Consider the following 25,500-nt stretch of genomic DNA (forward strand, 5'->3'; position numbering starts at 1 on the left):
TTGCTCTTTTGAAGTTTCTTTTGGGGAGGAAATTAACAATGAACAAATACCCCCCAAAAATTAACTAACAAGATAATTAGAGTAGAATAAGGATTCTGAAGGAAAGAAAGAGGGTAATCTCAAGCTTAACATGACCAAACAGAAGTGTTCATTTTTACCTGTCATGCTACTTCTCAAGTTTCTTCCATCTCAGATAAGGTGCCCTCATCCACCCAGATGCTCAGACCAAAGGCCTAGAGATCATTCTGGATTGATTCCTCTCTTTCTCTTCTTCCCCTTACCTCCCACGTGCCTTCTATCAGCAAGTCATGTCATCCCTTCCTCCAGATCGCCGGGTACACTCACTTCTTATCTCCACAGCCACTCCAACAACAAGACCCCATTTCCTCTTGTGTGGATGACTTTAATGGCTTCCTAACTGGATTGGAAGAGTCTCAGGACCCTGAGATCATGACTTGAGCTGAAATTAGGAGTCCAGTGCTTAACTGACTGAGTCACCCAGGTGGCCCATTTCCAATAGTCTGTTTTATTTTCTTCATAGCCCTCAGCATCTGAAAATACCTTTATTTATCAGTTAGCACCTGTGTTTTGCCAGTACAATAAAAGTTCATGAGTGCAAGGAAATCTGTTTTATTCCCTGTGCTATCCCTAGCACCCAGAAGAGTGGCTAGCCCATAGTAGGAGTTCAGTAAATACTGTGGTCTCGATGAATGAAAATAAGTGAGTGAATTAATGGAAAATAACTTGAGGTGGGGCTACTTAAACAGGCTGTCAATAAACAAAGGCTGAGTTTTCAGGATTATGGGTTTGGGGATGACAAAATTCTAACTTTGCCCTACACAAACTCTTCATTCCAGACAAACAGGTTTACTTGCTGTTCTACCAACACACCTCATACTTTCCTGTCTCTATTTAGTGAAGAGACCTAGGTCATGCATTCACCATGAGCATGGCCCTGAGCAAAGTGTAGGGGGACGTGACTCAGAAAACTCACATACACACCTCTGCTCCTGCCACCTCCATCATCCAAGGCCCTGCTCCTCCATCTTCCCCTGTCACAGTCCTGCTCTTCTTCCCACTCTGAGATATCCTCCCTGCTTTCTCCAGTAGGAATTGGCCTCTCTCTTCCCTGACTCCTTTTGGACTCTTTGTATATACTACTTACCCTGAATCTGGTATACTTACCCAATGTGTGCCTTGGGCAAGTTATCTGAGCTCTCTGAGTCTTACTTCCTTCATTTGAAAAATAGGATTAATAATACTGATTTAGCAAGATTGATAAAATGATTAAATATAACATATATAAAATACCAAACACAGCGCTTGGCACATAATCACTCATTAAATTATAGTGATAACACAAACAATGAATCATGGAACACTACATCAAAAACTAATGATGTAGGGCGCCTGGGTGGCTCAGTTGGATAAGCGACTGCCTTCCGCTCAGGTCATGATCCTGGAGTCCTGGGATCGAGTCCCACATCGGGCTCCCTGCTCAGCAGGGAGTCTGCTTCTCCCTCTGACCCTCCTCCCTCTCATGCTCTCTGTCTCTCATTCTCTCTCTCACAAATAAATAAAATCTTAAAAAAAAAACCAAACTAATGATGTAATGTATGGTGATTAACATAACAATAAAAATTAAAAAAATTATAGTGATAACAATTCATTTTTCTTCCTATTGATAATAAAACTATAGTAATTATGTCTTAATAATTATTAAAATGAAAAGTAACATTATTGACATGCAGATATTTATTGAGTATTCACCATTTGCTAGGAGCTTCACATTTATTATCTCATGTGGTGATTTTGCAATCTAGTTGCTTCACACATTTGTATTTTATTTCCCAATTAGATGTTTAGGGCATAGGCTATGTCTTAAGGTTTTGGGTTTTGTTTTTTATTTTAATCTTCCCAGGGCCAGACTAGTGCATAGTTCATAGCAAGTGCTCAAGAACTATTTGTTGCAAATGATATGATGATCTGTTGCTTTGAAATTTAGTGACTTGCATTAGGTTAGAATATAAGCTGATTTGAAAAATCAGACCAATTTGACCTGCAGTTTAAAACTTGAGTTTATATATGTCAGCTCCTACAATAGCATGCTGGTGAAAATTCCACCTTCCATTCATTCAGTAAATACTTTGAACAGTACTATGTGCCATACTCTGTTATAGGCAAAGGCTTCTAAAATAGAGAAATGATGACACTTGTTTGTCTGTATTTTTGGCATGTTTATAAAGTCCATTTTTGCAGTTGCTTGTTCCTTCCAAGAGACTGGCTCATAAGCTTTATGTAAGCACTTAGAGAACATAGAGAACATACAGCATAATGAATAGTTAGGCTCAGGAGTCAGAAAGCCTCAGTTTGAATTGCAGCTCCACTATTGTTTTGCTTTGAGATCCTGGGGAAGTTACTTACCCTCTTTAAGCCTCAGTTCCTTCATCTGTAAAATGAAAATAATAATAGTATCTACCTTTAGGGATTATTGTAGGTATGAAAATAACGCATCTGAAGCATTCAATACCGACATACTGTAAGAACACAACATATTAGCTATCATTAAACAACTAGCTCATATTCCTCTACCAAGCATACTAAGGATACTGGACAAGAAGAACACACCTTTAAACTCATTTTTGAACAAGGAGAGAGGAAATGAACATATGCATAAGTTCCATTATATGTCAGGTATTAGAGTAGATGTTCTCCACATGTTATTTAATCCTCACAATAGCATGGTGAAACATATTATCTTACAGATGAGGATGTTAGGACCCAGAAAGGTTAGTATTTTAACCAAGGTATGCCATAGAAATGGTGGAGCCAGGGTTAGTCCTCCTCTGAATGCTTCTCACATAATGAAAAAGGACCCACCTACATTTCATTCATTGTGACTCTTGCGATTCTACATACATTGCATTGTTCCTATAGGATAGCAGTGCCCAAATTTTGATACATGAGAATCACTTGGGCTGCTTTAAAAAAACCTCAATCCAAGGCTCACCCTAAAAAGATTCTAATTCAAGGATAGGGCCCGACAATCAGTATTTTAAGAAATACCCCCAGGTATTTCTGTTCCAAGTGGTTACTGATCACATTCTAGAAATAGTGCCGTCAGGATTAAAACAGGATTTAAAATCAGGTAATTAGAACATATATACTAAAGATTAGCAGCTGAAATCTTAAGGCCTATGACCATGTGATGAAATGTAAAGATAAACTGATATATTTTAGGTTTCACGCACCAACTGCATACTTTGTATTCATTTTATAGTTTCTCTTCACAGAAACTGATTTTGTATGAGTTTTTACGTCCTACCTGTGAATGGGCTTCTCATTCAGAGTATCTTATTTGTAGTAGTTGTTTATTGGCAGTTATTTATTTAGCTATGGTGATTTTAAAAGTTTCACCAAATGGAAAATGAATAAATGAGGATAAATACCTTTTTTAAAAAAAGGAGACCACTGAGGGTGATATTTAGTTAATGTTACAGAAATTTATCAGGCCTGATTACTTAAACAGTTGTATAAGGATCTGTCAGGTATTTGGTTGAAATAATTTCTTTAAAAGAAACCATATAGGTCACATAGTACTAATAAAATATGTTGATGAATCTTTGAGTATTGTCCTGATTATGTCTCCTCAGGGAATGAAGAACTCATTAGCATGAGTTTCATGTCAGTCCTTCTTACTCTGTTCCCCAAGTACTTTCCAGGCAGGCATGGCATAAAAGGGGGATCAAAATGTATATAGCATGGCAAAGTTTCAAATGAATGGCTCATCTAGCCCTACCAGTTAGGTACAGGATGGTATGTAGTATGATAAGGCTGTTGTGCATCACTGAGTTTACTTTTCTGTCTGAGAACTTTTTCAAAAAGGTAAATTTTGGCAAAGGGATGGGGAAAGCTATATAAATTCTTAGCTCTTTATATTCAACTGCATATGCATATTCCCCAGTCCAGGAAAAAAAGCCTCAAAGCCGAGAAGTTGTTAAATTGGAAGCAGCAGGGTGCATATGAGCGTGTGTGAACACACACACACACACACACACAGAGATGAACCGATTTGCTTTCTGAAACAATAAGTAGTAAAACAGGTTGTTTAGGGTAAAGTCCCTTGAACTACGTAATTGCTTTTAAATACATCTGCTTATAATAATACCTTATATTTACATAGTCCTTTGAAAACTTCAAAGCACTTTTCCATTTATTATTTCATTTGAACTTCACAACCACTCTATGAAGTAGGTACAGCAGGTATTATAATCCACCACCTGAAAGATGGCTAAACTGAGGCACAAGGATGTCAAGAAACTTGTTTGAGGTCACATAATCAGTTGGTGTCACAACTAGAACTAGAGCACTGGAATTTTGAAACTTAAGCCTGTGTTTTCTTGGCAGAAAGTGTCTCAGCTACTGCTGGATCTACCCAGAGTTCATGTGGAGATTTGTGGCTACAATTTAATTGGAGAATACAAATCAGGCATGCCTAAAGAGCTCTACAGAAAGGAGATTGTTTCTCTTAGATCATGACTGTGTTAGAAAAGGGAGGTAGAGGATAGAGTCAGTTGTTTTAGACAAAACAAATTGCAAACAAACAAAAACACTTTGTAATCAGTTTCTGGATATTTTGGGGGCTATTCATTCATTAATTCGTGTATTCATTTTTTTTAAGGATCTACTAAGTGCCTTTATATAAGAGACTGTACTCAGCACTTTTAGGAAGATACAAAGAAATGCATTTAATTGGGAGGGCGTTGAATTATACAGGTAATTGCCATTTTATTCACTGTCTATTACCACCTGGTAAATGAAATGCCTTCCTTACAGAAGAGCAAGATAAACAAAACCAGATGAAGAAATTGGGCAACTAATTTCCTTCGATTCTCTCCCTGTAGGAAGCATGCTTTTTTTAAATCAAGGTGATAAACTGTCCTGCCAGATACACAAAACACCAAGTTTGCTATGTCATCTAATGTAACACAGACTTTAACTGTAATGGCCCCTTGAAACTAGGGAGAGTGGGCTTAGGTCAGTGCCAGGTTCTTTACCAGGAACACCAGATCAGGATTGAAGGGAAAATGTTACTATCTAATAGCACAAAAAGTAACTTCCAAAAAGCATCTCTGAAGGCCGGAATTAAAGTCTATGATACTTTCCCTTGCCTGGCTCTTAAACTTTTCCTCTTGGCAGGCATACTTAAGGATGTAGACAAAAGGGAACAGAGGCACCAATGGGCCCAAGGAAACAACCAACAGAGTTGAAGTCCCTGTCATTTGGGTGGAAGATAAGCAAGAGTTTGCCAATGAGTGTTTCCTTGGAAGTCACTTAAAAAAAACCCAAAACAACAACAAAAAAACCCACAACATTTTCCTGGAAAAATTTCTTCACTTTCTAGGGTAAACCCAAAGGCAAAATTTGTGCTAATGTTTGCACACACTGTTAAGTACTTGTTTGATATTCTTTAGTTTATACTACAGGTACACAAACAGTGTCACTGAGTGAAACTATTGTTTTTTTGTTGTGATAGGTCCTGCTCAGCCCCCAGTGTGGGTATATGAAACTGTGTGTATGTTCATACGTGTTGTTTATTTGCCTTGTGTGTGTGTATGAAGAGTGGAGAGTCAGAGTAAAACCCAGTTCTGTCCTTAACTCTGTCCCCATTTTGCTTCTCTGGGTTTCCATCCTTTCCATTTATAAAATTACAGGACTGGAGTCAGTGAGCTCTAAACTTTGTTCCAACTCTACCATCCAGCAATGCTCAGTTTTTAAATGCTTTCATTATTATTAAACATTATGTACTCCACTCAGTCAATACCCTTAGCAATATAGTAGGGTCCTGCTTCAGGAAAACTGTTCATAGTTACGTACAAAATCTTAAGTCAGATAAAATTAAGTTTATTCATTTTATAAAAATGATTATTTGATCTGCAAAATAATTCCCAAAATGGCAGTAAATAACAAACTCTGGTTATACATTTAAAATAAAGATTTATTTTTAATCCAAGTTTTCATGAAAAGTAATCTAGAATGAGACACACTTGCATTAATTAACAAAAATATAAGCAAATAAATGTCATAAGTCATAGTATTTTGGAATGTTAAAGGAAAATTTCAATCCAACATCATTATTTTACAAAACAGGGAACTAAGGACCAAATAAGGTTACATATTAGCTCAATATCACACCTGTAGTTAACAAAGGCCCTGCAAAGAAAATCAATTGCAAAACATTTTCTATATCTCTCTCTATTCATATTTTGAGGCCACAACTCTACATTTACCTATGAAGAAAATAATCACAGCTGTCCATTCACTGCTTAAATCAAGGATTATTAATTATTGAATAAAATTTAAAGTTATAATGCAGACTATCAAGTTTCTCCTGTATGGGCACATTACATTTTAATAGTCTAAATAGTAGATTCACATGTACTTAAAGTAAGTTAATCTACTTATTTTCTTAATTTTGCTAATTTTTGAATTGCCACTGAAATAGAATAGTGCTCTGCTATTATTGTTTAGAATTATTTTAGATATTTGTTTTTCTATAAATAATAAAGTGATTTTTAAAACATGAATACACACTGAAATCTGTCAATAATATATTTTCTAATACCAACATCCACTGAAATTCCAGGTATGCTTATAAGGGTTAGAAGGCTTGGACTTCATTGCTCCCTGTCACATGAATGAGTTTTGTTATTCTTTTTGAATTCTTGTATTAAATGCTAATAACCTCCTTTTATTTGGTTATCATTTTAGTGCAATGATTGGAAATTAAATATTAGCACGAAATACTAACTGGTTTCCAGGCACACGGGTTTGTTTTTGCCATGGACCCCAGTGTTTGAAGTTAGCAGGGCTCTTTAAAATATTTTTAAAACTAGTGAGCTTCCAGCATTTCATTGATTCACACTAAATCAGTCCCTCGATCATCCAGTTAATTTTAACCTTGACCTCTCACAGCTGTACTGCTTTACTCAGTCCCAAAAAGTCCCTGCTTCTGCTTCTTATGAAGCAATAGTAGAGAGGAGAAACAAAGCCCATTCCTTTAAGAAAGATTCCGCCTCCTTTTTTTTATAAGCAAGCGCCTAATGGTAACCGGGAGTCTCTACTAAGTCACACACTTTACTACTCAGCATTGGGAGAAGCTGCTGCGGCTGCTGTCTGTAGCTGCGGCCGCCGCCGCGGGTCTGAGGCTGCAGTGGTTTCACTGCAGAACCCACACTTACAGAAGACACACACGTCTACTACCCTGGACACAAGCAAGCCTTGCATCTTCCGCGGGTAAGGCGATCTTTTATCCATTTTGTCCAGAAACTGTGGGAAAGGGAATGATCATGGAAAAGATTGCTCATCAGACATGCTTAAAATGGATTATGGTAATTTGTCTTCCTTTGGGGGGGGTTGTTTAGATTTGTGACTGGCAAATGCTCTATATAGTGGAGACTATTGTCTGGTAAGTGCTCTTAACATACTTTTTTTTTTTGCTAGTCATAGAAAGGCTAACCTTGATGCATGCAAAAGCTTTTCATTTTTTGCTTTATAAATGCAAAAAAAAAAAAAAATCCAGCCACTCCCAATATCTCTCTCAAATACTGCAGATATTTTTAAACACCAAATAAAATGACAGGCTGAGCATTTTCTAAGTATTTCCTCCCCAAAGCCAGGAAGCCTTCCCTCGATCCTTTAGGGGTGTTTAAAAATCATAAGGCATGGTTAGATTTTGAGCAGATGGGAGATGGTGGTAGACTGAAATTTCTATAGCCTTAGTCCAGTGGAGAGAGAAAAGGAGGATAAATGAATCACAGTTTGTGCCAACACAAGATTCATTTTCCACACTTCATATGTGGGAAGAGGAAACTACATTTTAATTAGCACATTTTTAGGGAAGAGGGAGGGGATGAAGATGAGGGGGATGGCATGAAGTATTTGAGGGGGAAGAAAAGAGTCTGCAGAGGAGGAAGGAAATGAAGTGGACTGTCGCCAGTGCCTTGGAAACGAAGGGAGACAAGGGTGGGGAATGAAGTTTGTTCTGTTTGGTAGGGTGGGGTTGACTCAAGGGACCGTGAATAACCAGAATGGCGCTTGCAGGGGTGTGCTTGCGAGTGGATTCGTGCCGTGGAGGACATGTGTGCGGGAGGGATGTGCAAATCGTGGGTGGCTGAGAAAGGTGTGCATTGCTGGGAGATCTGTTTCGAGAACAGGTTGGGGTGAGAAATGTATCTGGGCGACGGGGGGTGGGGGAGGCCCAGTGTCACCTGTGGATGGATCCACATCCGTGCTATTGCACGTTGCAAAGTTTACCCAGCCCCAAATTCATTTTGAAAGCTGGCCCTGCCTCCCTCGACTTTTCCCCTCCAAGAAGCCAGATCTCCTAAGGTCACAAGGCCAGGGGCCAAAGTAGGGGTGAAGACCCTCCACCGGTCTAAGTGGAGCAGGATTGACAGAGCCCCTGCCCTGCCCCTCTGTGGAGGTGAGTAGGGGGAGGAAGCGCCCAACAGGCAAGTATGCTGAGGAGAAAATCTAGGCCCCTCCTATGGGGGGCGTGCGGAGATCGAACCTTAGCCGTGGCCTCCCCCTGAAGACCCAGCTGCCAGAGTAGGCGGCAGAGGTTGACTGAAAGCTGCGGCCCAGCCTCGGGACGGGGAAGGCTCGCTCAGGTTAGGGCGGACGACATTTCTGAGGATTCCTCCTCCTCCTGGTAGTCGGGTTTCCGTCGGGGTTATTTCCCCCTCCGACCCTCAGGGGACGCCACGGATCGGAACCCATAGCGGGAGGAGGACGCTGAAGAGGTGCCAGGGAGCTGCCTAGCGCCAGGCCCCCCCAGAGGCCCGGCCGGCTGGTAGGTCCCTGCGGTCGCGGCTACACAGATGTGGTGCTCGCGGGCGGGGAGGGGGCCGCAGCGGGTGGAGCCAAGGCTCGCGAGGGGCGCGAGGGGCCGCGAGGGGCGGGGCCTCGAAGAGGCGGGGCCCAGAACGTCCTGTGATTCCGGGGGGCGGGGCCAGGTCGCTCGGAGGGGGGCAAAGGGCGGGACTAGGGGCGTTCGGGGGCTGCGAGGGGCGAGCCTCTAGGAGGCGGAGCCAGAGGCGCTTGGGGGCCTAAGGGCGGGGCTTAGGGGGGCGGAGTCAAAGGACGCTCCGGGGGCGCTCGGCCAGTCCCGCCAGAGCGCGAGCCGCCCGCTGGTAACGGTCGCCAGGACGAGGGGCGGGAGGGGAAGGAAGGGGGTTTAAATCATTTTCTTCAAGAGCAGTGAGCGAGAGCTAGAGGCATCGCGACCCAGGTGTCTCCGCTTCCTGCTACAGAGGGCTCGGCGCCCAGGTCCCTCCCTCCTCACGCCCCCTCCCCTTCTGTCCTCCCCTGTGGAGCCGTGCGGCGCTTAAGAGGCGGCCGCGGCGGATCGAGCAGCCGCTGCAGCTCGGGCGGCCTCGGCGAAGAAGGAAGGGAAGCACAAAGCCCGCTGCGCGAGGCGAGCTGCGAGGTAATCCTGAGGGGAGAGAAGGCGCCGTCGTTGAGCCCCTCCTCCCAGCGGGGATGGCTGGCGCCCGCGCGGGCCGAACGGCGGAACCCTTCCAGGGGGTCGCGCGGGGGCGGGGAGCGCGGCGGCTTGCGGGGCCGAGGGGACTTCCTATTGGCTGTCCCTGCGGCCTCAGGTGAACCTCTCTCTTCGCGGGGGGCCGGAATGGGAGCCCTGGGCTCGTCCGAGGGGAGTGGACGTGCGGGGGAGGGAGGGCCTCTGGGCGCCGCCGGGTGGGCCCGACTCGGGCGGCCTCTGGTTTCCCTCGAGAGTGCCGTAGGGCGTTGTGAAAATCGAGAGCTAGTTGAAGCGTTGGTGACCTGGGACCTTAAGCTCGGAAGGTGGGCCCCCGAGGTTGCCGCGCTTGGAAAAGGTGGGGGTGAGGGAAAGAATGTTGGTTTGTTTTGTTTTCCTCGTTTAAAAAACTTCCGTTACTAGTTGAAAGCGTTCAGCCACCTTTCTCCTGTGATCCGCGTCCCCGTTCTCCTAGCGCGCGCACACACCCCTGCGAACGCTTACACCTTAAGGTTGTGCTTCCTGCCTGGGGTGACAAGCAGAGTTGGCAGCGGGTCCACTGTGCTGGTGTTTGGGGCACGTCCAGCCTCTTTGGAGGTATGCTGTTAAAGCTGAGGCGAGACCACGGAGACAGGCAGAATAAGCTAGGCCTCTGCTGAATTGGCCAGAATGGCCTCAGGTGAACTTTTTTGTTGCAGAGATTTAATTGCAAGTCGGTGCCCGCTCAACATGGGAGCGTAGTAAAACCGCTAATTTCTTTGGCACGTGTGCTGTTGCAGTCGACCACTACAGTGGTAAGGAGAGAAATGGAATTTAACTCGACCAGGAGGTTTTGAGTCGGGATTATATGCAAGTGTGGTGGAGGAGTTGGTAAGATTCTGGGGGTTGGAACCAGCTACATAAACGTGTGTGCATGTTTATATTAAATTATACAATATTTCAGATTTAGCAGTATGAAATGGTTGCTTTTCTTGGAATGAAGTGCCTCTACATCATGCTTAGTATATCCTAATTTGGGCTTCAGAAGACTTCTGGAGTGTTGTTAAAGAGAGTAAGAGTGCAGGGTAACCCGTCGTTAAGAGCTTGACTATTAAAAAATTTGTGTAATTAAGGTATGGTACCAACTCATTTATAGCGTTACTTTTGGAGCATATGTGTAAAGTTTTTTTGTATCCAAATCTTGATTGCATTGTAATTGGCCTCTAACTCGTTTTCCTTTGCTTAAATTGAGCAGATTAATTTTGCAGAGGGAGGGCCAGAAAAATGTGGTTGCTTTTGCTACATTTAATTCTTCATCTTTTTAAAGAGTTCTTTTATTTTTTTTAAGATTTTATTTGAGAGAAAGCAAGTGAGAGAGAGAGCATGAGTGGGGGGTGGGGGAGGCAGTGGGAGAGGGAGAGAGGGAGAAGCAGACTCTCCACTGAGCTGGGAGCCTGTTGCGGGGCTCGATCCCAGGATCCTGGGATCATGATCTGAGCTGAAGGCAGACGCTTAACTGACTAAGCCACCCGGGAGCCCCATCCAAAGAATTCACTCTTAAAAATTGACCTCAGGTGCTGGCATGTTGGTAATAGTTTTTTTTAAAGAAAAAAAGTGGCCTATCAATTTTGAATGTTAAACATAATTTATCTCAATTTAAATGTAAATTAAGAGATAATTGGTTATGGGGCATTCAATATGTTGTAGCTTTTTACATGTATGATAACAGGAGGTTTGTTGGTAAACATTTGACATGACAGGTGATCATAAGACACCTGGGAAATATTTATTTTGCATGATAGAAGAATTGTATTTTCAAAATATGTTTTACATTCTAAAAGTGAAAAAACTGTACACTTTTCTATTTCTAACCCCTTTTTTCAATAATGCTATACTGGGAAGAATGTGTGTTCCATTTGGTGATGTTTAAAGTGTGGATTTGGTCTTGTAAAACCAGAATGTCTTTTGAGACTAAGAGGACATAGCATCAGCATCAGCTCCTACACACAATCCTAAAATCTAGACTCAAGGTGGGGCTCAACTTCTGCAGTTGTGAGGCTTCCTGAAGTAGGTGTATCATGTCTGTTTTTGTTACACCTAAGCCTATACAGGTTGTTAGCTGTTTAATCTGTTCAGTGGCAAAGCAGTTGGTTAGCAGTACTGGGCAGCATTTACACATGTCCTCAGGGTATAAGAAGCATTTCTATTGAGGGAGGAAATCCTATAAAAGCATAGAAACCCATATCTGAACAAATTCAGTTTGTAGAATGTTGTGGAATGATGTCATAATATTAACTGAGTTGTTTTATGTAAAGTGTTTACAATATGGTCTGGTACTCGGTGTTTTATGACTTTATCATCACTAGTATATAAAATGAGTCTTTTCAGAAGGTGGTTATATCACACTACGTAGCAAGTGAAGACTAAGCAAATATTTGTAATAACCAGTATTTATTTCCTCTACCTCTGTGCCAGAGTTTTATATGATTTAATTTACTTATTCCTCACGACACCCAAACGACTAAACAGAGACCTAGGTTTTTGCCCAAGGACTATAGGCACCAGGTGCCACAGGCTGGTTCTGAACCCAGAGTCTGACTCTAGAGTGAGCCCGTGTAACTAGTGGGCCCTGCTATTATACTTGCAGTAGTAGTTACAAATCAGTGAAAGGTCTTCGAAGCATTCCCAAAACTACAGGTATCCCTTGGTCTTGCTTAGCCACACCCTCCTGTATTAATACCACCAACACACCAACAGATTGTTTAAATATGAAGGGTGGTGATTAATCTGCATTAGGTAGAATCACCTTTTGACTTTGGAAGAGGATTCTCTTTTGATTCCTAAGTTTAGCTAGAATACTATATTTGGGCTAGAGTATGTTATCTTTTTAATTACTAAAGATATTAAAGTCATTTTTTTTTTTTTTAAAGCTTGCCAGATGTGCTGGGACCCATCAGGCCCAGCAGGCACTAGTTTTCCTTGGAGAGATTCTGGTTTTGCACTAAATCAGTAAGGCTGATCTTCTGATTATCAACATTATATCAATCTAAGATGGATTGTCACTTAAATTTGTTCTAAATTCCGCCTGAGTTGCCTCCTAAGATTAGCCTTAAGATATAACTATGGGGGGCGGTTGGGTGGCTCAGTTGGTTAAGCGACTGCCTTCGGCTCAGGTCATGATCCTGGAGTCCCGGGATCGAGTCCCGCATCGGGCTCCCTGCTCGGCAGGGAGTCTGCTTCTCCCTCTGACCCTCCTCCCTCTCATGCTCTCTGTCTCTCATTCTCTCTCTCTCAAATAAATAAATAAAATCTTTAAAAAAAAAAGATATAACTATGGCTTGTACTCTGTCACTCACATTCCTCATGGAATTGTGTGTTGCTTCTTCACCAGTGTAGTTGATAGGTCAAGCAAATAAATTATAACGTAAATCAGGAGCTGGTTTCAGTCCTGTTTAGAATTATTGTAGAGAACTGAAACGGCGTTTTGTTGACAGTTTAGTGAAATATAATGTTAGGAAAAAATGTTTAAAAACAAGCATATGTTGAACTAAGAAAGCCCAAGCTGTATTGAAGACACAGGTTACTAATCTGTTTCTCACATAAATAAATACTAAATTTTTTGGCTAGAATTAATATTCAGTGCTGTTTCCAAATCCTTTGGAAATGCTAAATATGTAGAGTTTGAATAGAAAAAAAATTTAAATGTCTAATCAGAGTGCTATTCTTTTTTAAACACGGACACCTTATTTAAAATTAATTGAGTTGTAGACTGTGTTAGGTCATTGAGGTTCAAAATGAGTGCCCTGATACTTTCATGTCTTTTGTGTTAATGGTTTATCATTTGATCTTGGGGTCCATTCCAGTATCTTTTATAAATGAGATTGTTATGAGGTCTTTCGGGTTCTGCAAGTGACTAAGCTCTCTTGGCTAAGAGCCAGGACAATCTCAAATTTTTACTGTAATGGGTTGTATATATTCAGAATCCTTTATATCCTACAGGTTAGAAGTCTTTCATTGACTGAGGCTTGAAAGAAAACATGTCTGTTAACTCTTATATATCCCGTTTATATAATAACTAGATGAATTTAATTATTTTTTCCTTCTAGCAGTAGCTGGTTATGAACATACATGTATATAATTATCCTGCTTGGGGGATACTCTTCCTTTCATGTAAAGTTAAAAATTATTCACCTGGCATTCATGCAATAAATAATTTGAGTATCAACAGTATGCATTGAATAATTTTAACTGGAAATTAATTATGTTAATTTTAATTAAGTGTTGCAGAAAAAGGTTTGTGGGCACTTTATTTCATGTGCATTTTAATAATGTTGATCTTTTATATTTGGACAAGTTTCAAAGTGCAGTTCAGAATTAAGTTAATTGCACAGTTGAACACGTATTTGAATGTTAAGATGGTACTGTTTAACTTACTGTAGAGCCTTAGCTGATAGTACAAATAATGAGAATCAGAGTCTCTTGTTTCCTTAAACTAATTTTTGTCAGATATCTTTGAAAAGCTGCATTAATAATCTCTTTCAGGTTTCTAGGATATTACTACACTGAAGGAGCAATTTAAGGAGGAGTATCCTAGAAACCTTAAAGATTGAATGTGGCATTCAGTGTTATCTAGTATAACCCAAAAAGTAGTACCATGATCACTGAAAGGTATAAAATGAATGAAACCCATCTTTTATATTAAAAGGCTTATTGTTCTTGTAAATTTCCTTCTTAGGAAGATAGTATAGACTGGTTTCTAACTATGCCAAAGCTGAACTGTTATTGTATAGGCTTTGATGTACAGTACAGCTTTATAATGAGTTTAGATGTAAATTGAACTTTAATCTGATGTCAGACTGATCTGCATTGCCACCATATACCTTACATTTACTTGTTTTTAAAAGTTGGCATTAAAGCTTAATTGGAAATGGTAAGACCTCGCTGGTATAAGATGAACTTTGAAACCTCTTTGTTTCAAATTGTCCAAAACTGCGCCTCAGGATATTGGTGTATAGGCAGTACATTAACTAGCATTTAAGATTGCTACCTCCTCAAACAAGACTACAGTTTGAACCTGGGTGATGAAACTCACTTTTTCTGCAGCAGACATAAGGATTTCCATAGGATAAAAATTTCTCACAACTAGTTAGCCAGGGGTTAAAACACTTTTTGGAAGCTTAAGGGCAAATGACATAATATTCTTAAAACCAGTGTCTTTAATAAAACTTTTAATTTTAATGCTCCCAAGATGCATTAAGGCAAGTAGACATTAAAGCAAGCAATTGATTAAGCAAGATGGAAATCTAACTTCAAGTGACATACGTGAAATTGTCACTTTATTCTTTTTGCTACCTGTCATACTCCTTTAAATTTATTCTTGTAATTTTTTTTACTCCCCCATCCCCTTACCTCTTTGGAAGAGGAAAGGACCCTGCAGGTATGAGTTCAGGAGACTGTTTAATTCCGTTCCCAGGCTGTTGTTGGTTGCCTGCTAGGGGAGCTGGAATTTCAACAATGTAGAAAGCAATCAGGTTGGAGAAGTGCTGAATTTTTCAGTATCTTGGGACTTGGTGTATGCCTTTAATTTGTCACCATCAGCAGTGTTCCTGTGACGTTCTTCCACAATGGCTCAGTTATCCTGTACAAGGACAGCATTTCCTTTTTCCATACAATATTCTCATCCTGTCATCTTTTGATCTGCTGGAATGACTAAATGCCATACCAAAAAAAAAAAAAATTGGGTTTACTCCGTATCCTCATGGAGAAGATAATTAGGCTTTCTTGGTATGTCTGAAGACGCATATTTGGGGATCAAGTCCTTCCCAGGGACTCTTTAAGAACGCTCTGTTTTTAATCCTTCGGAAATTAGAGCCAGCAACTGTTAGCTGCATTGTTATTTCTAATCTCATTTGTCTTACTAGTACATGAAAAGATTCTAAGGGCAGCGTTTTTTAATGTCTATGGAAGAGGTTGGGGAATGGTGATGGTCACAGCTCAAGTGGAGTTGTGAATGGGCTTAAGTGCATAGGACGAGCGGCACAGATAGTGGAAAGGGGAAAGAGATTGGCAATGAAGTTGATATATTGGTCTTATTCCTTGTCCCCACTCCCAACTTTTTTTTTTTTTTTTTTTTTTAACTTTAAAACCATGTTCTTTCCACCTTGCCTTCCTCCCATGACTTGTATTGCCAGAACTGAGTTTTAGGTCCTCTAGAGAAAGGTGGAATTTTCAAGGTGATTCCTATCTGATTGCTGAAAAGTTTGGCTTTTAGCTAGAAAGTTCACTAAAAGGAATTTCCTTCCATCGCTCTCCACAACTGTCTGTTTTTTAATTAAAAAAAAAAAGATCTCTGAAACAGAAGTGTGAGAAACCTTATCATGTAATAGTTGGGAGCCATTATGCATTAAAATTAAAATACATATTATTAATGAATCAGAAATCCATATTTAAGCACTTTTTTGCAAAACTAAATCTACAGTAATTTTGTGTTAGGATGTTTCTTTTTAAGTGGGTATCAAAAATTATTTTTAACCAAAAAATGTTGAAAGTAATATGAAAGAAATACATCTTTTGTCTTAGTGTTGATGATGACAAAAAATCATAGTACTCTAAACTATTATCATTAAATATTCTAATGAAATACTAGATAGAAAAGGATTTGGTCACTAGCCACTGAAAGACTGTCTAGAGCAGAATGTAATAGGAAAGGAACATTTTATACCTGAATAAGAACAGTGTATCTGCTTGACATAGTGAAGGCTCTGAAAAGCTGATTACTTGATAATCACTCACGTTAGGTGATTTTATATTGTTTGATGTTTTTATAATCTGAATTTCGCTGGGCTCTTTTTAAAAGTGTCTGGTTGGACCATCAGCTTTTGATGGATACATTTCTGGAGGGATTGTGACTATCCGTTAAAGTGCTTTGAAGAGAGAAACCCTGTTTTGTATCTCACCTGACTGTCACAGAACATGCTTCTTGGAGCTTGTTTAATTTGGGCTCAAAGGGAAGAGTGCCATCTACTGAATGGCCAGCATCAAGTTGAGCAGCCCCACGTTTTTCTTACAGAACTCTCAGCTGGCTACTGAAGAAACCAGACCTCACTTCACTGAAGAATTTGACAAGATTTTAGTACCAAGTAGAATTGTTGCTTGCTTAATTTTAATTACACTTTCCGCAGGAGGCCTAAACACGTGATAACTAATTCACCACTTTTTGGATTGCATGGGAAAGGAGAAACTTCAAGAAGTTGTTGAGACTTTATATTAAATAATCTAGCAGTGGTGAAATCATTATTAAATCAAAAGTGGTAAAGAAAATTATTTTAATAAGGCATGTTTCATTAGTGGTTCCGGTTATTGATGGCTTCTGCAGACAACAATGATGTTTAAAATTTGGCCCTAGGGCGCCTGGGTGGCTCAGTTGGTTAAGTGACTCCCTTTGGCTCAGGTCATGGTCCTGGAGTCCCAGGATCGAGTCCCACATCTGGCTTCCTGCTCAGTGTGGAGTCTGCTTCTCCCTCTGACCCTACCCCCTCTCGTGCACTCTTTCTCTCAAATAAATAAATAAAATCTTTTTAAAAATTTAACTTAAAATTTGGCTCTAAAATCAGACAAATCATTTATTTAACTAGAGGTAAGGGTTTTAAGAGTATTTGAATATTTTTTTTTCTCTTGCCCTTTTACTTTGTCTCCCTTTCTAAGGCAGTGATTCCTACTTGAGTGATTTCACTGTTTCAAAGTGGGTTTTGTTGTTGATCTGCTTTACTCAAGTGGCCTCCTGTTTTGTCAAGTTTTTCCTAACTTCCAGAGACTGCCAGTGGTAGTAGTCATGGGTAGAACAGGAGGTCACAGAATCAGATGTAGGTCAGTGGAGGTTTACAATACCTGGAATAGGCCTGTCGAAGCCAGACAAGAAGGAACTTTGACATTAGGACTTGAAAGGAAGCTTTGAAATTATACTATCTTTGTTGTTAAGTATCAGATATAATTAATCAGTAACCATTTTTCTCAGCCCTTAAAACCTGCCAAGGATCCTATTAAGCACTTTACCTAAATTATCTGGAATTTAGTTAAGTAACTAAGATTGTACAGTTGATAAGTGGCAGAGCCAAGGTTTGAGCCCAAGGCTAACCCCTTTAAATGGGATTCTGTACTGCTCATTTATTTAAGCTCATTCTTGTTGGTGACTGCACAAAAGACTTGAACCAAGATTAGAAGAATATTTATGCCTCTGCGGGAAAATACTGGTAGTTTTTTGTTTGTTTTTTTTTTAAAGATTTTACTTATTTGGGGGGGATGCGGAGAGCAAGCGAGCACCAGCAGGGGAAGGGAGAGGGAGAAGCAGACTCCCAGCTGAGTAGGGAGCCCGATGTGGGGCTCGATCCCGGGACCCTGGATCATGACCTGAGCCAAAGGCAGACGCTTAACCGACTGAGCCACCCAGGCACCCCCTGTTTGTTTTTTAAAAAGGTGATGAAATGGGTAAAGAGGATTGAAATTTCAGTAGGATCAGGAAGTATGTATGAGATAGACCCTCAAATATTTGCTATTTGTTTTTATCTAAATATTCATGTCTTTATTCCGTTTGCTATATTATTTATTTAAAACCACAAGAAGGGCACCTGGGTGGCTCAGTCGGTTAAGCGTCTGCCTTCAGCTCAGGTCATGATCTCAGGGTCATGGGATCAAGTCCCTCGTCAGGCTCTTTGCTCTGCGGAGAGCCTGTTTTTCCCGCTCCCTCTGCTGCTCCCTCTGCTCTTCTCTCTCTCTCTCTGTCAAATAAATAAATAAAATCTTTAGAAAATAAAAAAAACACAAGAAAAATTTATAATTGAAATAATGAAATTGTTTCATGTTGCTTAAAATATGCTACTTCATGGGAGGAGGGGTTGAGTTACAGAAGGGTTTTATGCTGGGATTCTGGAGGGGTTGCAGTTAGGCGGGTAAGAAGGATGTGTTAGTTGCCTTTCTTTATTTTGCTTGCTCCTAAATATTTTTAGGTAGTAGTACTTCTTAATATGGCAATAATATCCCATATCCACAGCACAATAAAATTCAACCATGTGCCAATCTGAGGTCTTGGGGGAACTTCAATTTGTTGTGCACACCAAGTGTGCTCTGAGCACCAAATGAGTACTATACCTCTCATATATGTACTAATTAGTTTTGAATGCATATATTCTCTCAATTAAGAGGTATTTGTATTTAATACCTACTATTGAGAGTGCTTTCAGCTTTTGAAACCTATTTTGACCTTAAAAGGTATCTTTTTTACTTTAACAGGTTGGAAATCATTGTTTTGGTGTAGCCAAAAGCTTCTAAAATTGCAGTTCAGAGTGCTGTGTATTATAAACCAATCACTCTTGAAGGACCTCTGACTCTTCTCTTTCATATGTAAGAGAATTATGTTTTGCCTTCCAGAAAACCCCTTTAGGAATATCAATTACATAACTCCTTGGATTCTGACTCTACATTCCAGTCAAACATAGAAAAAGTCAGCAACAACTAAGATGACAACACAAAAGATATTACTTGCCAGTGTGTGATGAATGCTGAATGGCAGGTACAGATAACAAAGGCTGTATGGGTCATTTCATCAAGAAAGGAGCCCCATAGATGGAGTGGTCAGAAAAAAATCTCAAGCAAAGAGGACAAGGGTGGGCCTTGAAAGGCAGGATAGGATTTCACTAGGTGCAGGCTAGGGAAAGAGTTTTTGGCAAGACATTACTGTCCATGAAAATAATTTTTTTTTCTGTAGCATGATTGGAGATAGTTTATAATAGTGGTTCACAGTCTCTTCTCACTGTAAGGCACTTGAAGGCTACAGTATACTCTTATGAGTAATAGTGCCAAGGACGCACCTCCTTAGAAGGTATATTAGAGTATTGCGGGGATGGGAATGAGAGGGTGGTGGTGAAGGGCATGTAGATTTTTTTTTTTTTTTTTTTTAGGAAAGCTCCATGCATGGAGCCTAGCGTGGAGCCCAGTATGGGCCCGAACTCACAACTGTGAGATCAAGACTGGAACTGAAACCAAGAGTTGGTTGTTCAACTGACTGAGCCACCCAGGTACCCCGTCATGTAGATTTCAATAACACTCCTTATGAACCCACATGAAAATGACTGGTTCATAGAAAAATCCTGATACTGTTACTTTGAAGTAATGTTTAGGAAAGTTTGGTACTTGGAAGAAGACTTTAGAAATTCTCATCATTCCCAACACTCAACAAGAAAAGCCTCCTTTTGGGAAGAGGGGTGCCTTTTTTAAAAGCCTGAATTTGTCCATCATCTACTTTGCCAAATACCAGAGTATAATTCTGTTGATGGCTCTGTTATATCTTTTAAATCTAATGTATCGATAGATAGACTTGTTGATATTATGAAATATAATCATTTGTACTTAATTTTTGTTAATGTCTGTTTTTGGATTTTAGAGGATTTGTTCCAAGTGTCTGAATTCTTAGATTTTGTAATGCTTACCACTTTTTGAAAAATACTTAGTGTAACTATTTAAGATATTTTGAGCAAGTCACTTATTTCTTTCTCATTTTAGTTTTCTTTTTTTTTTTTTTTTAAAGATTTTATTTTTTTATTTGACAGAGAGAGACACAGAGAGGAGCACAGGCAGGGGGAGTGGAGGGGGGAGAGGCAGGCTTCCCGCCGAGCGGGGAGCCCGATGCGGGGCTCGATCCCAGAACGCTGGGACCGAAGGCAGGCGCTTAACGACTGAGCCACCCAGGTGCCCCTCATTTTAGTTTTCTAATGTATAGAAATCCCAGCTGAGCAAGGAGCCTGATGCGGGGCTCGATCCCAGATCATCTTAAAATCCATTTCAGTTTAAAGATTCTGTGATTTTACTTCCAAGGAAGGTAAACTCCCCAATTAGTGGTTTAACTTGGAAAGTGGCCAAGAAACCTATGATTGACTGTGTGAAGGTCCTGAAAACAGGTCTAATTGAAGGCCAAGACTATGAAAGTCCTTGGCTCTATGTATATGTGGCAGTTGAGAAAAGGACATTACTCCAGGACCCCCAGAGTTTTAGTTCTTCAGAAGCTAAGGGCCCTTGGCAATGGACAGTGGATAGATCCTTTTCGAGAACAATGAAATAAATAAGGATAGCAATTATTCCTAAAGCAAACTGGAAACATAATGGCATATTTTTCAAAAAATATTTTTCCGTTACAATTCCATTTTTACTATATTTAGTGTATTAGTTCCTTATAAATATTTCTGACTTCTGTTTAGCTCTTCTTTTCTGAGCCACTTTGTTTCATTTTATTCATTCATTTAGCAAATATTTATTGAATGCTTATTATGCGCCAGCCCATGTTCTAAGTTATGGGAATTCAGTAAGCAAAACAGAAGAACTGTCCTGTCCTAATGGCGTTTATATTCTTGTAAGCAAAAACAAACAAGTAAAGTGTGTGTTGTATTGGTGTAAATGTTCTGGAGAGATACAGAGCTGGAAATGAAAATAACGGGAGTATTTGGGTGTATGGCAAGTTTAAATACAGTGGCTAGGTGAAGCCCTTACTGAGAAGATGATGTGTGAGCAAAGATGATATGTAATTCCCTTGTATCACATACATTCTTACCTCCTTCATGGCATGATTCATGGCAGGCAGATGGCTTAGATAACGCAAAAGAAAGATCTAAGATGATCATTTCTGTGAGTCTCAGAGAACAGAAACTAGTTGATAAATAAGTTTATTAGGTCTTAAATCAATAAAGATGGCTCTTTTTGCCATACCTATAATTTAAAAATATGGAGAACTCAATTCCCAATAATTTTTTTAAGCCAACCCAAGATGATATTTACTTCTTAAAAATGTTATTACTATCAAAGAGTTGCCTGCTGAGGAAGTAGATGAAAGGATTATCTTTAACTTTCGTACCACTTCCTACTCTTATTTTTCTTTTTTTATTCTGTTATTTTTTGAATTAAGATATAATTCACATACCATAAAATTTATCCCCTAATTTTATTTTGAAGAAATATATGTATTCATATATTCTTTTATTAGAATGAAAGCTTCTAGAGAACAGAGGTCCATATTACTTGGATGGTTTAACATGTTTTCAGCATTTTAAGGGAACACATGAACCAGACAAGAAAGATAGGGTAGGGAGATAGGCACTTCTGTAGCTGATTCCAACACTAGCTTGAGAGCTATGCTAAGGCAGCAATTTAAAGGAAGTGCAGAGGGGCAAAAAGAAGGGAAATGTTTATCCCACTGAGAGAAACAATTCATGAAGGAGGCTGACATTTAAATTGAGTTTTAGAGGATCTCAAATGTTGGAAGAGAGTGAATTACAGACCAAGATGATAGAAAGGCAGTCTACAGGATAAATGTGGTGGGAGAGGAAACAGGAGAGTAAGGTTGAGAGCACTAGATCATGAAGGCCTTGGGTACTATTTTAAGAAACTTAGATATTATTCTGGGGCACATAATCAGATGTGTCTGAGATTGGTGGTGTGAAGAATGTTGTCATGGAGGAAGTGTTGGCAAAGAGACAAGTTAGGCATTTAGAGATAAGCAAATGAAGTAAGGCAGTGGCTCTGAGATGAGAAGGGGAGGAATGGGACCTTTTGGAGGCAAAAATATGTACAACTTGCTGAATAATGCAGAGGTTGAAGGAACATTCCATCACCATAGGTAGACATTTAAATGTATTTTACTCCATTTCCAATTCTCTGATTTATGACAGAGGGGAGATACACCTATACTGCTAGAAAGGAGACAGATTCTTGAAGGTGTCTTTTCCTTACCGTACATAAAAGACTTTAGAAATGTGACTATTTCTTAATTTTACTTAATTTTTTACAACTTGTCAGTTACTACCCAATTCAGTCTTTGGATTTGTTTTCATTTGTGTCTTTGGAAATGGCCGAATAGTCCTCATTTTGGTGTAATAGTATTTGTTTCCAAATGAAACTCCCTCCCTATCCTGTATTTTGTATCTTAAACTTTTGTGTAGTGGAATAATAAAGAATTGAAGATACAGGGCATTTCAGTATCAAGTATTGCATGCCGTCATTACAGGACATTGTGCCATCTTGAGGTTTCCCCTTATACTTAGTGGTTTATCTTGGAACTTCAAAGTAAACATATGGTGAGCACTTATAAAGAAACAATGAGAAATGTCAAGAAGCACATTCAAAAAATTGGTTTTTTTTGTGTGTGTAAATTTAGTAGAGGATCCAATCCAGTAAGGTTCTGCGTATTTGCGTAATAAAACCAGTAACGTAAGATTTGTCTCCTCTAATGTTTCCGATTTATTAAAAGGCATGATTGGCTATTTTTGTTTGTGGGTTTGTAGCTCCCTTTAATAAGACATGTAACAAAGAGGATATTATAGCAGGACATAGTTATTTTATAAATGGATGGAAGAAAATACAAGATTTGACAGAACTAACTTCTAAAATATTATAAGAAAACTTTCATGCTTAAAATTTTAAAGCATTAAAATAGCTTATTCAAAAGCAATTCTTAAAAATAATTCATTGACCTAAAATACTATGACAGGTTTGACAATCAGAAGAGTAGAAAGCCCTCACTGATTTATTTTAAAGCAAGAATTTATTTACTTGATTTATAAGGTAAACTTATTGTGAGGCATATTTTTATGAAATTATTTTCATTTTTAAATATTTGAAATTAATTTTTGAGTAAGAAGCTTAAGGACATGGAACAAAATCCAAAAGGCACAAAAGAGTATACAGTGAGAAGAAAGTTGTCATTCCACTCCCAAACCACTCAGGTCTCCTCCTTTTGTGTATATTCTTCCAGAGATATTTTTCATTGTTTATTTTTAAATTCCTGAATCAAGACTGCCTGCCTACACCTGGTGGATGAATTGCTGCATAAGAACTAGAGCCTTAGGCTCAGAACAGCCTGGAGAAATAGCTAGCCCTGTTCTCCTAGGTGTTGTTTCCAGATCCATTCTCTCTCTCTCTCTCTTTTTTTTTTTTCTTAAGAGTGTCCTTTTCTAGCTTCCTCTCCACTTAGAGCAGAGGTATGAAGAGTGGGAGGTGGAAATTGTAATCATCGGTCACTCCTGTCTCATCCTAGGCAATGACAGATAACTTTATGAAAACATACATGCTAACAAAGCAAATTCTGTTTGAGAAGTGTTCCCATAGAAAAACATCCTCTAGGAGGGAGGGCAAAGAAGGGGTCAGGAATGGTCAGCCTTTACCATCATTGTGCATCTGCCCCATTAGGCCAGCTGTAACTGTACCTTTTCTAAAACTTTTTATTTTTGGTAGTTGGCATTATTTTATTGACTCTTGCCTTTGGCCACCCACTAAGTCATAAGATTTTCTACTAAGCCTTGGGATTGCCTGACTCTAAACTTACAGTTACTAGACTTGGTTTCTTTTCTTGTTTTGAATTTAATACAGTGTCATTCCTATACAAATACTATAAATAATAGTCATATCTGGGGGGGGTTCTTTTTTAAAATTTCCAATATATTTATTTTTGTACCAGTCATCTTTTATTGGGTGTTAATTCTCAGTTAGGATATGAAAGGCTTCAGCACTGATCCAGTTCCTCAAGAAGGGATGCCAGGCCACCCTCCACACTGTACCCTCTTCGGTGGAACTCGCTTAGCCACTCTTGTTTGAATTCCTTGTAAGGAAGATAGTAGTTGAACAGCACATGAGCTGCCAGCACCATAGAAAGCCCAGCAATGCTTCCTTTCTTCACATTGACATATTTGTAATATTGGTAGTAACCTCTCTGAAACTCTCCAACAAGTGCCTTTAGGGACAAAATCCTGCATCAGTATCCCTATTTGAACATCTAGGAGTTTCATCTTCATTGGTAGAACTGATACTCACGTCTTGGAGTCCTGGGTGTCTGCTGTCTGCCGATATTTTTTATTGTGGGTGTCCAACATAGAATTTACCATCTTAGCCATTTTTAAAGGTGTAGTTCAGTGGTAATATTCTATAACTACCACCACCTTCCATCTCTAAAACTCTTCATCTGGCAGCATGGAAACTCTGTACCCATTAAACTAATTCCCCACCCCCCTCCTAAATTCTTAGATCAAAAAAATTTTTAAGATCAAGGTTTCAGTTGATACAAAATCTCTTATTTTTATACCTAATCAAGATTGTAATTTGAAACGCTACACAAATCTATATCATGCAGCAAAGGTTATGACCGGCAGTCAGGCCCCTGGAGTTGCGACAAGGCGCACAGAACCTATAGCCTTTAATTCATATATTAAAAATTTATTTATTTGAGAGAGTGCGTGTGAGAGAGTGCGTGGCGAGGTGGGGCGGGGGGAGGGGAGGAGGTGGGTGCGCAGAGGGAGAGAAAGAATACCAAGCAGACGCAGGGCTCAATCCTGGGATCCCAAGACCCTGAGATCAGACCTGAGCCGGAAGCTTAATCAGCTGAGCCACCCAGGCACCCCTGCTTCATATTTTAAAGTGAAGAACTGTAGCCTCATTATACCCCTCAGCTGTGCAAATTCTGTGTTGGTGGGTTGGAGAGGGAGTTTGATAATTATGGGAGGGGTGGAAATCTGCAAAGTGGTGCTAGCTGACCTCTGCCTTCATGACCCAATGAAAAGGAAGTTTCCCCACTAATAGAAGTAGGAGATCCCCAGGTTTGCAGATCTCTTTGGATGCTGAAATTCTGCCTTTGTGTGAATCATTTAGACTTTCCATTAATGCTTGGAAATTTTCCAGAATTCTCTGTAAATTTTAAAGTTTGGAGAGGCATTTGGAGTAAAGTGGGGGATGAAATCTAGACACACAGAATTTTGGAAACCCCTACCTTATTTTATGGATGAAGGACCTGGTCTGGTTGAGCAAAGTGGCATGTTCAAGATAATGTTACTTGGGGATGATCTGGACTCACAGCTGTGTTTGTAACTCTCAGTCCAATGCCTTTTCTACTTTATGACTTTACCAGCAATCTTAACCCATTCATGCAATTCTGGGGTAAGGGAGTTCACCAG

The 25,500-nt window shown here is 39.8% G+C and overlaps 1 protein-coding gene across 4 annotated transcripts in view; it reads left to right on the forward strand.

Annotated features, from left to right (window-relative positions):
- Positions 1-7,108: 7,108 nt before the first annotated feature.
- Positions 7,109-25,500, forward strand: part of ADD3 (adducin 3) — a 124,187-nt gene continuing 105,795 nt past the window's right edge. Inside the window, exon 1 of one of the 4 annotated variants that reach the window (XM_035028727.1) lies at positions 7,109-7,296. The gene's annotated coding sequence lies outside the window, so the exon portion shown is untranslated. Of the gene's footprint in view, positions 7,297-8,839; positions 8,855-9,185; positions 9,491-25,500 lie in introns of those variants that run through there. The other 3 variants (XM_035028765.1, XM_035028737.1, XM_035028770.1) reach the window with 3 other exon arrangements.

This window comes from Mirounga leonina, unplaced genomic scaffold, assembly GCF_011800145.1.
Source record: "Mirounga leonina isolate KUSES-001 unplaced genomic scaffold, KU_Mleo_1.0 Mir_114, whole genome shotgun sequence".
Classification (NCBI taxonomy): Eukaryota; Metazoa; Chordata; class Mammalia; order Carnivora; family Phocidae; genus Mirounga; species Mirounga leonina.